Source organism: Enhydra lutris, unplaced genomic scaffold, assembly GCF_002288905.1.
Source record: "Enhydra lutris kenyoni isolate GAN:26980312 unplaced genomic scaffold, ASM228890v2 scaffoldscaffold11, whole genome shotgun sequence".
Classification (NCBI taxonomy): domain Eukaryota; kingdom Metazoa; phylum Chordata; class Mammalia; order Carnivora; family Mustelidae; genus Enhydra; species Enhydra lutris.
In genome coordinates this window covers 17,014,004-17,027,942 of record NW_019154095.1, presented here as the reverse complement: position 1 = coordinate 17,027,942, position 13,939 = coordinate 17,014,004, and the positions used below count along the sequence as shown (strand labels likewise).

General features: G+C 42.2%; 1 pseudogene; it reads left to right on the top strand.

The window, feature by feature from the left end:
* The first annotated feature begins 1,880 nt into the window (after positions 1–1,880).
* LOC111144459 overlaps positions 1,881–13,939 on the top strand; it is a 152,779-nt pseudogene continuing 140,720 nt past the window's right edge.

Sequence of the window (13,939 nt, the reverse complement as noted above, 5' to 3'; positions counted from 1 at the left end):
GGGAAAGATGTATTCAGTAGCATACAAAATCAGTTAAGAATAATCTCTGATGAAAATGACAAGTAAATGGCCATTGAGTGGTCCTGGGTTTCTGAAGACAATAAAACTGAAAGAGATTTTGATATATTTATAAATTTATGAAATGATTTTGGCATACTGCTGAAGACTGTTGATGTTGTTATGATTTGTCTAGTTACATAATGGCAACATTGAGGATTTTATTGTTTTCTAAGTTTTAATAATTCAAGTGTGTACTTGATGGAACATACTTAATCAATAGCTGTTGATTAATACTAAGACTGAGTACTAAGATATTTTCTCTTAAAATTAAATATTTAATTATATAGTAAAAGCAATTTTTGAAGTTCTGAAACTGACAGGTACAAATTAGCCTTTGTTCCAAATTTGAATGATTCAGTTTTGGTAAGAACAGTCATGACTCAAGTTAGAAAACTGTACTATCACATATAGTGGATTGAAAAAAGGATAATATCACGTAAATGCCCTGTTTTTGATAACTGCTATTTATTCATTTTTCAGCTCCTGGTGATCTCAACTTCAGATTTTGTTGATCATGGAAGTTTTCTAGATAAAAGATCAGAAATTACAAAACTGCCTTTCAGAGGCTATGCCAGTTCTAAAATATTATCTCTGTACAAGCTCTGATATCCTAATAAATGTCCTCTGTTCCAAACTATTCAAACTAACGTGTGAAGACAATAGTGAGACACCTCCAAGGACATGGTAATAAGATACCCCCAAAGACTTAAACTAATTAAGTCAGCAAGTGGTGAGGTGAGCCCCAGTGTTTCCTAGGTACACTGTGGTTTTTAAATAATACTAACTCATTGAGGAAAGAAAATGTGAACAGAAATAGTCAATTTGCCAAGAGCTTGGAAAAACAAAATATGACAGTGTACGTACAGAGTTAACCATGGAAGGGAAGTACTAAATCCAAGACATGTGAGCAGTTTAGTGGCCAGAAGTGTTCTCTTCATCAGATAGTATCAGTTTATCAAGACTTGCTGTGGCTGGGGAAGAACATACCTTGAGACTCTTCACTTTAGGCTCTAATTGCAACCTTAACTGAACCACCTTCTGATTTGCTCACATGACCTCCAAGCTATCACTCCCGAAAAGGAGGAACTCTGCTGAGAGCACCAGAATTCCATTTCAACACATAGGAAATTCAGAGAAGCTTCCTGGTTTATACATTAGTCTCGTGTGAATTTAATTTGTATGGTTCGGCCCCCAAGTCTGTCAGTTTAGTCTATAAAGTTCTGAACATTCTGAAAAATAGAGTTCCTGACCCTTTAGGACGACCAAAACCCAGACAGTGTATTGTGCAAGCTTCATTCTTTGGGGCTTCTCCATAGCCAGGCTACTTGCCTTGTCATACTAACAGTCTCTGTCTCGCTGAGACTGCACTCAAACTTCATCACAGACACTATGGGCAGTTATACTAAGGGGTAGGACAAACCCTGACATGCTTGGGATGTAAGAAGTAGCAACTGGGCAGGGAGAAGAAAGAAACCATTTTATCACAGCATCTAATTGCAAGGTGGCAATAGCTCTTGGGTCAAGATGATAGGTTTTCACTGGTCGGGCAGTATCAGGTCTAGAAAGGGTACTTCGTACTGCTCTTTTACTCATCCATGAGCACACACTGTAATAGTTACCTGTCCTGTGTAGAAAATTACCCCAAAATGTAGCAGCTTAATGCAGTGAACATTTATTATCTTACATGATCTCCACAGGTCAAATCGAAGAGTGGCTTAACTGGCGGTTCTGGCTCTGTGTGCCTCATGTTTCTCTCAAGCAGTCAGTCAGACCTGCAGTCATCTGAAGACTGGACTGGGGCTGGCTGGTCCACTTACAAGATGACTGCCTCACAGCGCTGTTGGCAGGACGCCTCCATTCCTTACCGAGCCTCTCCACTGGGCTGTTGGGTATCCTTATGACCTGGCAGTTGGCTTCCTTCAGCTTCCTTCAGATCCAAGCGAGGAAGGACGTTGTCGCCATCACTCCCACTTCATTTTATTTATTTATTTTTTAAGATTTTATTTATTTGAGAGAGCACGTACATTCGTTGGGGAAGGGCAGAAGGAGAGAGACAAGTGGACTCCCCGCTGAGCAGGGAGCCCACAGGGGCTCAATCCCAGGACCCTGAGATTATGACGTGAACTGAAGGCAGACGCTTAACTGACTAAGCCACCAAGGCGCCCCTCATTTGATTTCTTAGAAACAAGTCACTAAGTCTATCTTACACTCAAGGGAGGAGCATCCAAGAATTCAGGTTAATATTCTAAAACTACACACACATACATCCTGGGTTATGCCTGGGTTCCTTGCTAATGCACAGTCAGTATCTCTCAAGGGCCTCCACATTGGGGAAAATGGGCTCTAGAAGAACTTCTCCTCATTAATGGGCATAGCACATGACATTATCAGAGGTCTTAGTCATAACCTTCTCTGAACACCATCTTCTTAGAAATTTAGATTACTTGTCCCTAAATAAATATCTCATTAAGCATACATTTAACTTCTCTAGGCTAAGTAGAAGTTATTGTTAATAACAATCCTAAAGGGTAAGAATGTTGAATAAGAGAGTGTTGAAAATAATACAAAAACTATTCTTTTTTAAATTTTTTAATTGATTCCTACACCCAACATGGAGCTCGAACTTAACCCAGAGATCAAGAGTCACACACTCTACCAACTGAGCCAGCCAGGTGCCTCCAGAAAAACCATTCTTAATACATACTTAGTAAACTCACTGACATTTAAAAAATTTGCATTTATTTATTAAATGTGTATAGAACCTACTACGTGTCAGGCACTGTTAAAAGCAGTTTACACATAACTGGTTGATTACACATGAAGTCACTTAATTCTCTGAATAGTCAGGTAAGTAATATTATTATTTTACAGATATGGAAATTGAGGCACAGACAGGTTAAGTAACTGTCCTAAGGTCACTGGCAAGTAAATGGCATTTGGCTCCAGAGTTCATGATCCTAACCCCATTCGGCCCTGCCTTTTAGAGACTCTATAATATAGTGGGCTTCCTAAATGCTAGTTAGGAAAACAGCTGAGGATTTGCCTTACTTATTAGTCTTTGTTATTTTTAAAGATCTTGGTGTGCTTGGGTGGTCAGTCGTTAAATGTCTGCCTTCGGCTCAGGTTCCTGGGATCGAGCCCCGCATCTGGCTCCCTGCTCCTCGGGTAGCCTGCTTCTCCCTCTCCCTCTCGCCTTGCTTGTATTCCCTCTCACTGTCTCTCTCTCTCTCTCTCTCTGTCAAATAAATAAACAAAATCTTTTTTAAAAAAGTTCTTAAACAGTGAGGCAAAACAATAGGAAAACTTAAAAAGAATTATTGGTCTTCCCCCTGAATTAAATAAGAATTACTAGAAGAGGGGGATGCCTAGCTGGTTCACTTGGTAGAGTGTGTGACTCTTGATCTCTGGGTTGTGAGTTCAAGCCCCACGTTGGGTGCAGAGATTACTTAAAATCTTAAAAAAAAATTACTAAAAGATGGTCCTCATGTTAGGGCTATAGGTTGTTCTGTTCAAAACTTTAAAGTGGTTCTGCTTATTATTAACTAACTGTGGTGGTAAATCATGGTGGTGTTTTTGTTGTTTTTACTTCTAAAAGTAATGTAATGTCATTTTAGATAATTTATGAGGTGGAGAGGAAATACTTCTGACCCTGTGGCCCACCTCAAGCACATCCTTTTGGTGGCTAGTTCTTAGTGTTCAGTCCAACCATTAATGAAGGGAGATGACCTCTTTCAGATTCTTCAATCTTAAACCTTTTTAATCCCCAGTGTAGACATGCTATTTTATCACAAGAGGGCACCAGGAAACAGGATCGTTTCTCCCCCTCTTGATTAGCAAATTGGTTCTCTTGGAGAATTTTATTATCCTTAGTAATCTGACTCACATTAAGGCTACTTTAGACTTCAGTATATTTTTTTTCTTTTTTGGTTGTCAAATGATTCTTTTTTTTTTTTTTAATTTTATTTATTTATTTGACAGACAGAAATCACAAGTAGGCAGAGAGGCAGGCAGAGAGAGAGGAAAAAGCAGGCTCCCTGCTGAGCAGAGAGCCCGATGTGGGGCTCCATACCAGGACCCTGAGATCATGACCTGAGCCGAAGGTAGAGGCTTTAACCCACTGAGCCACCCAGGCACCCTCAAATGATTCTTTATTGAAATATTTTCCTTTCTGGTTTTTAACGAGCTGGACATTCCACTGTCATCTGTGATATCATGAGGGTGGTGCCATTAACATTGCAGCCCACAGACTGGGTGGTTCCAGAGAATTCTCTGGCTCAAGGCTGTATCTGTTGGGCAGTGTTGACAGTCACATCCCAAGTGCTATTTCCATGGCGCATAATGTTTTTTATGCTTCTTTCTGTCTCTTGGTGGTCCCTTGAGGGCTTTGATCATCAGGGCAGAGGCAGAAGGTACCACTTCAATCCAGGCTTGTCTGTTCTGCATGTCAGTTTCACTGTAATGATGGGTGATGTCGTCATCAACCTTTTTTGGAGAAAGACCCAGGGGGGCTGATTATGCCAGGGCAGACATGGCCTCAACTTCCCCACCAGTGTGCCTCACATATGCAACTTTGATTTCGTTGGGGTCAAATTTAGGTGGCATGGTAGAGGCAGCTGATGTTGGGTGAACCCGGACTGGGGACGACAGAAGATAGTTGCACCTTCACCTCCTCTGAGCTGAAAGCCAAAAGTACTTTCTTAAACATAAACTAAAAGCAGTTCCTTTTCTGCCTTCTTCAAAGAGAGAGATATTTTAATATTTTAGAGCATTCACCAAGAGTCGACCCAGTGACCATAACAACATCCAACAGGAGGATCAGGCATTATGGCCTCCGCCAGAGAAGGAAGCATCACTGGCCCTACTGGAAACTCCATAACGAAAGGTCGCTCAAATCCTATTTGTTAGCATTCCTCTCAGAAGAGTTTCATAACTTCATATAAATTTAAGTGCCGTTTCTGAATTCAGATTTTCTGTTTCTAAAACCAGCTCTGCCTTCCTGTGTCTCAGACCTTTGAACCAGTCTCTGTCCTGTGTGAAAAACATCCCTAATGCTGAAGGCCTATGCAATTTTTACAATTAGTAAGTAGGCTAGTCCCTGATGGGCTAATCACGTCAATCACTTCTTCTGAGTTGTATGCTTTCCAAAAGTCAGTCATTTGTTCCCAAACTTGTTTATGCAAGTTGTACTTAGTAATTACATCATTTAATTAAATATCACCCAAAGCAGACAAGTAGGAGTGTGAAGAGAGTTGTGATCTCTGTGAAGATAAGTCAACTGCTTGGGAAGATCTGATAAAGACCAATCTGATATCAGGACCTATCTCTAAAGATAGGTCTTTATCACGTCTTGAGAAAAAATGCTGTGGAATTAGGTCTGGGCGAAACAAATGTATAGGTTTGGATGGAGGAAAGGTCTGTCAAAATCCAGCGGAATTCTGCTCTCATTCTTCTCCACAGGTGCCTCGAGTCCTCACTCCACCGAAACTACAACTGGTGGCACCACTTGCTCGTGTTAATGCATGTCTTCCGTATTGCCCCCTTCCATAGACTCCACTCCAAGAAAAGACCTTTCAGCCCAATAACAAAGGAATGATGGATGAATAGACCTGTGTGTTTTTAATTAAAAATAACATTTTCAGGATATTTGTTACAATTTTGTGATTCCCCACTTTAACTGACTTTTCTCTTTAACTGCCCAGCTACAGATCCTGCTACGGAGGGAAGAGAGCTTCTACCATAGACTTCCATGAGGGGCCAACCACGCATGGGTAGGGGAATAACGCACTGCAATGCTTGCTAGTGACTTATGTATACTGTCAAGTAATAACCTCATTTTTATGAAGATGACACAGAGAAGCCCTTATCTCTGGGTTAAATGCACTTGATTTTTATTACAGCAGATTTTTAGAATTCAATTACCTATAATATATCTAGGTCTGTTAACTGAAAGAATGGTTTCAGGTCTTTCAGCTTATCCCATAACTGTGCCTAAAATATGTTTTCTTTTTACTTATGGCTCACTGTCACAATTGTAGATGTGTGGTATATATTGCATAAATGTATAGAGCCCAATAAAGAAATGTTTGAAAAACAAGGACCCATTCTTGATCCCGTATGATAATCTTTACATTTAACTTTATCGTAACGCAGTAAGAAAAATTGGGAAGCTCTTTACTGAATTACGGATAAATTGTTAAATTTTGTTTGTGCCAGATGACAGAAAATGCATTTGAGTTTTGAATATTGAAATATGAAGGGGGAAACCTCATGCCGTAAATGATATTTTCCTAAAGTTAGCTTCCTCCTTCTGCAATATATTAGGGCCCTTTCCCTATGTTTCAAGTCTTGCCTAAAAGAAGAGCCATATTACTGGATAAAGGCTAAGTGCCCATTCCTGTCTTCCTCCTCCTCAGCAGATTCTCAAATTTTATTCAGCTGTCCATCCAGTCCACAGGTAGACCTTAATCAGTCCATGCCTTAATCAGTCCAGACCTTAATGAGTGAGTGTTTGGTCTTTCCCTGGTCCACAGGTATGCCTATAAGTTAAATTTGCCTAATACAAGCTAAGGGAAGAACTTATCCTTGAGGGAGCTTTTCCTTCCATCACTGGATGTGAATAGGGGAACTATGCTTCCTATTTGATGCTGGCAGCCCCGTACCACCATGAGGGGAGGCGGCAGAATGGCAGTAGGGAAAAAAATGTAGGTGCTTCAAGACATGACTGAGCTTAACTGTGGATCCTGCCTTACTCAGGGCTTGATAGATGAGATAATACATTTTCCCACTATCTCAGGAAGTGTGAGCTGGTTTTTCTGTTACTTAGAGAAATGCTGTATCCTAACTGATAGAAAATATCAAAAATTTCCAAGAAGTTTGCCTCAATTTGTAAGTGGCCTGCTTTGCTGATGTGGTTGGTAAGTGCCTGGTCTATCTGCTGAGCAGTCCAGTGCTGCCAGCTGCTGCGGGGATGGCAACTTGAAGAGGGGCGAGAGAGTGTAAGTGAGGAAGCCGGATGAGAGGGGTTGTTAACGAGAGAGGGTGGCTGGAGGATGGACCGTTAAAGATAGGGGCAGATGGGAAAATTAAAGAGCCATTTAAGAGGTAAAATTGATAGGATTCAAGGATGGACTAAATATTGGGAGAATGGAGTAACAAGGTGGCAAGCATGACCCAGGGTTTCTATTGTGGAAGTAGATGGGTGGTGGTCCACTCTGAGCTCTAGAGAGCACAGGAAGAAGACAGGGTTTGGTATGAAAAGAACAAGGATTTGATATTGGGCACACTGATTCTGAGATACCTTTGAGACATCCAATTTAGATTTTTCTATAGCAGCTCAAGACATAATTTATCCTTTCAAAGTGGACAATTTGGGAGATCTTACTACATTCATAGAGCTAGGCAATCATCATCACTAATTTCCTTTTTAATGTTTTCATCACTCCAAAAAGAAAACCCCACGCCCATGAGCACTATTTCTCGTTCCTTCTTCCTCCTAACCCTGGCAGCCACCAATCTGCTCTCAGAATCTAGATTTGCCTGTTCTGGATAAGCAACTCATCACAGCAAATGGATCCTCAGTAAACTTACTGGCTGATTTCTCATTGGAAATCATGGAGCTTTTTCCCCTTCTGGGGGTGAAATCCATAGGCATCCAGAACAGTCCAGCACCTAACATACTACTGTAGGCTGTCCTGTGATACAGCCTCTAGCAAAACTAGGCTGTCCTGAACCGCTGGTGGTAGGATAATTTCACTTTGTACCAAGAGGGTTGGGAAAGCACCAAAATCCGCATGTGGCGTGTGCCCAGGCCAATTCGAGGAGTTCATGCCATGAGACCTACTGTTCTTTTTTTTTTTTTTTTTGACAGACAGATCACAAGTAGGCAGAGAGGCAGGCAGAGAGAGAGAGGAGGAGGAGGCAGGCTCCCTGCCGAGCAGAGAGCCCGAATGTGGGACTCGATCCCAGGACCCTGGGATCATGACCTGAGCCGAAGGCAGAGGCTTTAACCACTGAGCCACCCAGGCGCCCCTAGAGACCTACTGTTCTTATGAAATTGTCTAAAATGAAAAAACACGTCAGCAGGACCTGTGGTGGTCCCATGTGCGCTAAGTTTGTTCGTGACAGGATCAAAGTGTGCTTTTCTTATTGAGGACCAGAAAATCATGAAAATGTTGAAGGCACAGCACAGAGTGAGAAAACTAAATTTTATTTTATTTTATTTTTATTTATTTTTTTTTAAGATTTTATTTATTTATTTGACAGAGATCACAAGTAGACAGAGAGGCAGGCAGAGAGAGAGAGAGAGGGAAGCAGGCTCCCCGCTGAGCAGAGAGCCTGACGTGGGACTCGATCCCAGGACCGTGAGATCATGACCTGAGCCGAAGGCAGCGGCCCAACCCACTGAGCCACCCAGGCGCCCCGAGAAAACTAAATTTTAAAAATGAAGTTATTTTTAACTTTTTTATTTTATTTTTGAGTAATAAAAAAAAAATCATGGAGGCTAGAAGGCAGTAGGATGGTTTATTTGTTTATTTATTTTCCAGAATTTATCTTAAAAGTAATCCCAACACCTAGTGTGGGGTTCAAACTCACAACTCCGAGAGCGAGAGTCGCATATTCCTCTGACCTAGCCAGTGAGGCAACCCTAAGTGATACAGTCAAAGTCCTGAAAAAAAAAAGGTCAAGTTGAAAACAGGTGCTCACAAACAGATATTTGTACACCAATGTTCATAGCAGCATTATTCACAATAACCAAAAGGTAGAAACAACCCAAGTATCCATTTACAGAAGAATGGATTTAAAAACTATGTATTCTGTCCATACAGTGGACTATTATTTGGCCATGAAAAGGAGTGAAGTATGGATCCACCTCCAACATGGAGGAAGGTTGAAACATTTCAACAAGGAAGCCAGACCCAAAAGGCCACATGCTGTATGATTCCATTCATCTGATGTATCAAGAACATCTCCATCCAGAGATGGAAAGTAGACTGGCGGTTGGCAGGTGGTGAAGAGACTGGCAATTGGGAAGTCCAAAGTTTCCTTTTAGGATAAAGGAAATAATCTGGAATTGAACAGGGATGATGATTGCACAGCTGTGTGAATATGCTTAAAATCACTGAGTTGTATACGCTAAAATGTATAATATTGTGAATTATGTTACATGAAACTTATCTAAATACAAAAATTGTCTACATCAGAATTGGGAAAGGATGATGAGATTATTTCCCACTATCTGAAATAAAAGGACAAAACTGAATTTGTGGCTGGCTCTAGTCAGGGAGAGCGGTGCTTGCCAGGCCTGATCTCCAGGAACAGAGCAGGCTGCTGATCTCATGTAGGGTTTTTGAGAAGTGTGGAATTCATGGGATTGATGGACTTTCAGAAGTGTGAGTAAGTTGACATCATCTGTTGAAGCGTGGCTGCTCAGGTGAGACCTATGGATTGGCTGGTACTCGGGTGTTTTTACTGGAATAGGTCCATCCTAATTTATTGGCTGATTTTCATAAGCAAGAGCCAACACCAGTTGGTTTGCAAAAGCGTGTTCACTTCGGCTAGTTGTCACGGATAGATTGAAGAGACTTAAAACGAGTTGTTGGTGGCTCCTCGTTACCATGGCTATAGAACTGTCAGTCTTTCCCTGTTTGTAAGTTCCTTCTTATTCTCATACCAACCTCTTCACTTCTGCTCTCCCTCAGGATCTGATCAATGAGAGGGGAAGGGCAAGAATCTCCTTCACTGTTGGCTCTGTGCATCTTTACTCATGTATTTATTCTACAAATTATCTTATGGGATACAGAGGAGGAGAATAATTCGGTCCCTGTCTCAGAGTCTGGAGATGGAGCCCAACTATACAGTGGATTCCAGCTCAGTGAGGAGGAATACCCAGGGAAGCCTAAAGAGGTCGCTCGTTCTGCCTAGGAGAGGGAGGGAATTTCACAAAGGAAGAAAGCCTTGAGTGGACCTTGACCCTAAATACGTCCTGGCCCTTACCCTATCAGTGTAAGATGAGGACAAGTCAGGAGACGAGGCCTTTCAAGAGAAGCAAGTTCACAGTATATTGTGACTAAATTTCTATGTCAGTTTATCTAGATAATAAATTAATATTTGTTATCTTGTGCTAGGCATTTTGCCAAGTGCTTTAAGTGGAATATCTTACTAAAACCTCACAAAAACCTTATGATTCTATACCATTGTTGACCTCATTTGCCAATGAAGAAATTCAGTCTCAAAAGACTAGAGAACTTGACCAGGGTTATGTGGTAGCTAGTAGAGACTAAATTCAAATACAAGCTGACGTGTAGCTACTTGGGCCCTTCGATAAATTACAAGTTTAAAAGAGAGAAGAAAATATTAGCCTCAGAAGAGGGCATTCCATGTCAATGTGAAGTACTCTCAATCCTCCTTAATAAGACATTTATGTTTGGGGCACAGATCATGATTTGCATTCAAAAAGTATTTTAATATTATAAAAAAGTATTATGATACCATACATACCCATAATTTAACAGATCATAACTTCATTGAGTAATTCTGATTGAGCCATGAAGTTAAAGGAACTAGAATTTACAGAGAAAACTGGTTTCCTCCTTTAGAAACAAGCTTATAATCTAAGTGGGTGACACAATGAGAATGACAGGTATATGTCTACATTTATTAAGGCTCAAATCAAAACACTGATTACTTAAGTAGTATTTATCCTGTGGACGTGGATTATATGCAAAATGTGTTTTTTTCCCTTAAAGAGAAGGTCTATAACTTCCATCCACTTCTTAAAGAATTCTACTGATAGAACCCCAAAAAGCTAAGAATGATTGCTCTAAAATTTTCAGCAGAGAGAAATGACTAATACATCCTTAATGTTTCTTCCATTTACGTTTCTTTCTCAGTGTTAATTACTGGCCAGGTTAGGCAGTTTGCTTTGGTTACCATTTTTTCTAGTCAAGGCCCTTTGGTAAAGACATCACTTCAAACTAGTTGAAGCAAAAAGGCCCTTATGGGGGCACCTGGGTGGCTCAGTGGGTTAGGCCGCTGCCTTCGGCTCGGGTCATGATCTCAGGGTCCTGGGATCGAGTCCCGCATTGGGCTCTCTGCTCAGCAGGGAGCCTGCTTCCCTCTCTCTCTCTGCCTGCTTCTCCGTCTGCTTGTGATCTCTCTCTCTGTCAAATAAATAAATAAAAATCTTAAAAAAAAAAAAAGGCCATTATGGAAGGCTCTTGAGATGGCTAATGGACTCCAAGGACATCAAGCAGAGCCGGGACCCGCAGAGGACTGGACCAAAAAGCCAGCAGTCAGCTTCCCTCGCTCGAGTTCCCTCACGTTGTCCACTCCGTTGATCTCAGCAAGCCGGCAATCACTGCTTATATGTGCACGTGACCATCTCAGCAAGCCGGCAATCACTGCTTATATGTGCACGTGACCCACACGGTTCCCCTCACTCCCTGGTGTCCTCTGTTCATTGACCTGCAGGAATGACTTCCTAGCCGCTCAGTCCGAATTCCAAACTCTAGGATCGAGACTCTGCTCGACCCACTGGTAGTCTCTTAAAATGTAGCCAGGAAGGCAAGTGTGACTGCAGCTGCTGGGCTTGACCGTGGGCAACTCCTGGGAAGGGGAGCAGTAGCTGAGGGACACCCTATCTGTGTTTCCTATTCACTCAATTGAAAATGAATTTGCTTGTCTGGACGCCTGGATTTCGGGAAATTTTCATTTATGATAGCCTCTAGAATCTGAAAATATTTTCTTTTCCTATGGAGATGATAATTAAGAGAGAAGATTTTACATAGACAATGATCTTACCTTTATTTTTTTAAAGATTTAATTTATTTAATTGACAGAAAAAGAGCACAAGCAGGGGGAGCAGAAGAGGGAGAAGCAGGCTCCCCGCTGAGCAGGGAGCCCGATGCAGGGCAGGGCTCAATCCTGGGACCCTGGGATCATGACATGAGGTTAAGGCAGATGCTTAACTGACTGAGCCACCCAGGTGCCCCTGATCTTACTTTTATTTTTTATTTTTTTTTTTAAGATTTTATTTATTTGTCAGAGAGAGAGGGAGAGAGAGCGAGCACAGGCAGACAGAAAGGCAGGCAGAGGCAGAGGGAGAAGCAGGCTCCCCGCCGAGCAAGGAGCCCAATGTGGGACTCGATCCCAGGACTCTAGGATCATGACCTGAGCCGAAGGCAGCTGCTTAACCAACTGAGCCACCCAGGCGTCCCCTGATCTTACTTTTAGATCAAAATCTCCATTTGTTGATTTACATCTCTTATCTTTTTTTTTAAGATTTTATTTATTTATTTATTTATTTGACAGACAGAGATCACAAGTAGGCAGAAGCAGGCAGAGAGAGAGAGGAGGAAGCAGGCTCCTTGCCGAGCAGAGAGCCCAATGCGGGGCTCAATCCCAGGACCCTGGGATCATGACCCCAGCCGAAGGAGAGGCTTTAACCCACTGAGCCACCCAGGCGCCCCTACATCTCTTATCTTTATTGCAGTCCAAGCCTTAAGGAATTTGTGTCACTTCCCATATTATAGTTTCAGATCCTGGCCACCATCACTACCACTGCCACCCCACCATCCACTCCACCCCCCCGCCCCACACACACATTTAGCTAAAAAGATGCCTTCCTGAATATTTAGCTTAAAAGTTGTCATGGTTGGGTCGCCTGGATGGTTCAGTTGGTTAAGTCTTTGGCTCAGGTTATGATCCTGGGGTCCTGGAATTGAGCCCGGAGTCAAGGTTTGTGCCCAGCAAGGAGCCTGCTTCTCTGTCTCCCTCTGCTGCTCCCACTGCTTGTGTCTCACTGTTTCAAACAAGTAAAATCTTTAAGAAGAAAAAAAGTTGTCATGATTGATCTATTCATTAATATCAGTCACTGGAATAGGTGAGCTCCAACCTCTAGTGTCCCATATATATTTTATTTCACAAATCCTCTCCCATTTATTTTTTTTTAAAGATTTTATTTATTTATTTGACAGAGAGAGATCACAAGTAGACAGAGAGGCAGGCAGAGAGAGAGAGAGAGAGGGAAGCAGGCTCCCTGCTGAGCAGAGAGCCCGATGCGGGGCTCGATCCCAGGACCCTGAGATCATGACCTGAGCCGAAGGCAGCAGCTCAACCCACTGAGCCACCCAGGTGCCCAATCCTCTCCCATTTCTGAGAGTGTTATGAGATCTGCACTTCTTTTGGAAAAATGAATTTGGATGAATATTGCATTAAGAATTACCTTTGAGGGACGCCTGGGTGGCTCAGTTGGTTAAGCAGCTGCTTTCAGCTCAGGTCATGATCCCAGCATCCTGGGATCGAGTCCCACATCGGGCTCCTTGCTCATCAGGGAGCCTGCTTCTCCCTCTGCCTCTGCCTGCCATTCTGTCTGCCTGTGCTCACTCTCTCTCCCTCTCTCTCTCTCTGACAGATAAATAAATAAAATCTAAAAAAAAAAAAGAATTACCTTTGACTATTATCCAGTTCCCATTAAGCTAATAAGTGACATGGAAACCTCAGGGGGACCTCCTGTTCAAATGGATGCCCCCACGAGACCACACTCTGTTATCCGCCACTCGTGACCATGGGCAGCTGCAGACACTCCCTTCAGCTTCAGTGATTCTAGTCTAGAGTTGTTTGTCATGGACCTCACAGGAGGGTTAGATCCAGATTAACGAGGAAGTCTGTGGCAACCATCAGCTCAGTGGTCCTCAGCCTTGGTGAGCATTAGCTCCGCAGGCCAGACTTCACGGTCCCTGAAAAATCTAAAAGTTCCCAGATGACACCTACGCCCAAGGTTGAAGACTATTAATTACATTTGATAGGATTTTCTGGACAAAAATATGTGGCATAAATTGCAAAGTAAGGCTAGGATTTTTATTTCCAGCTTTCAGTTTCA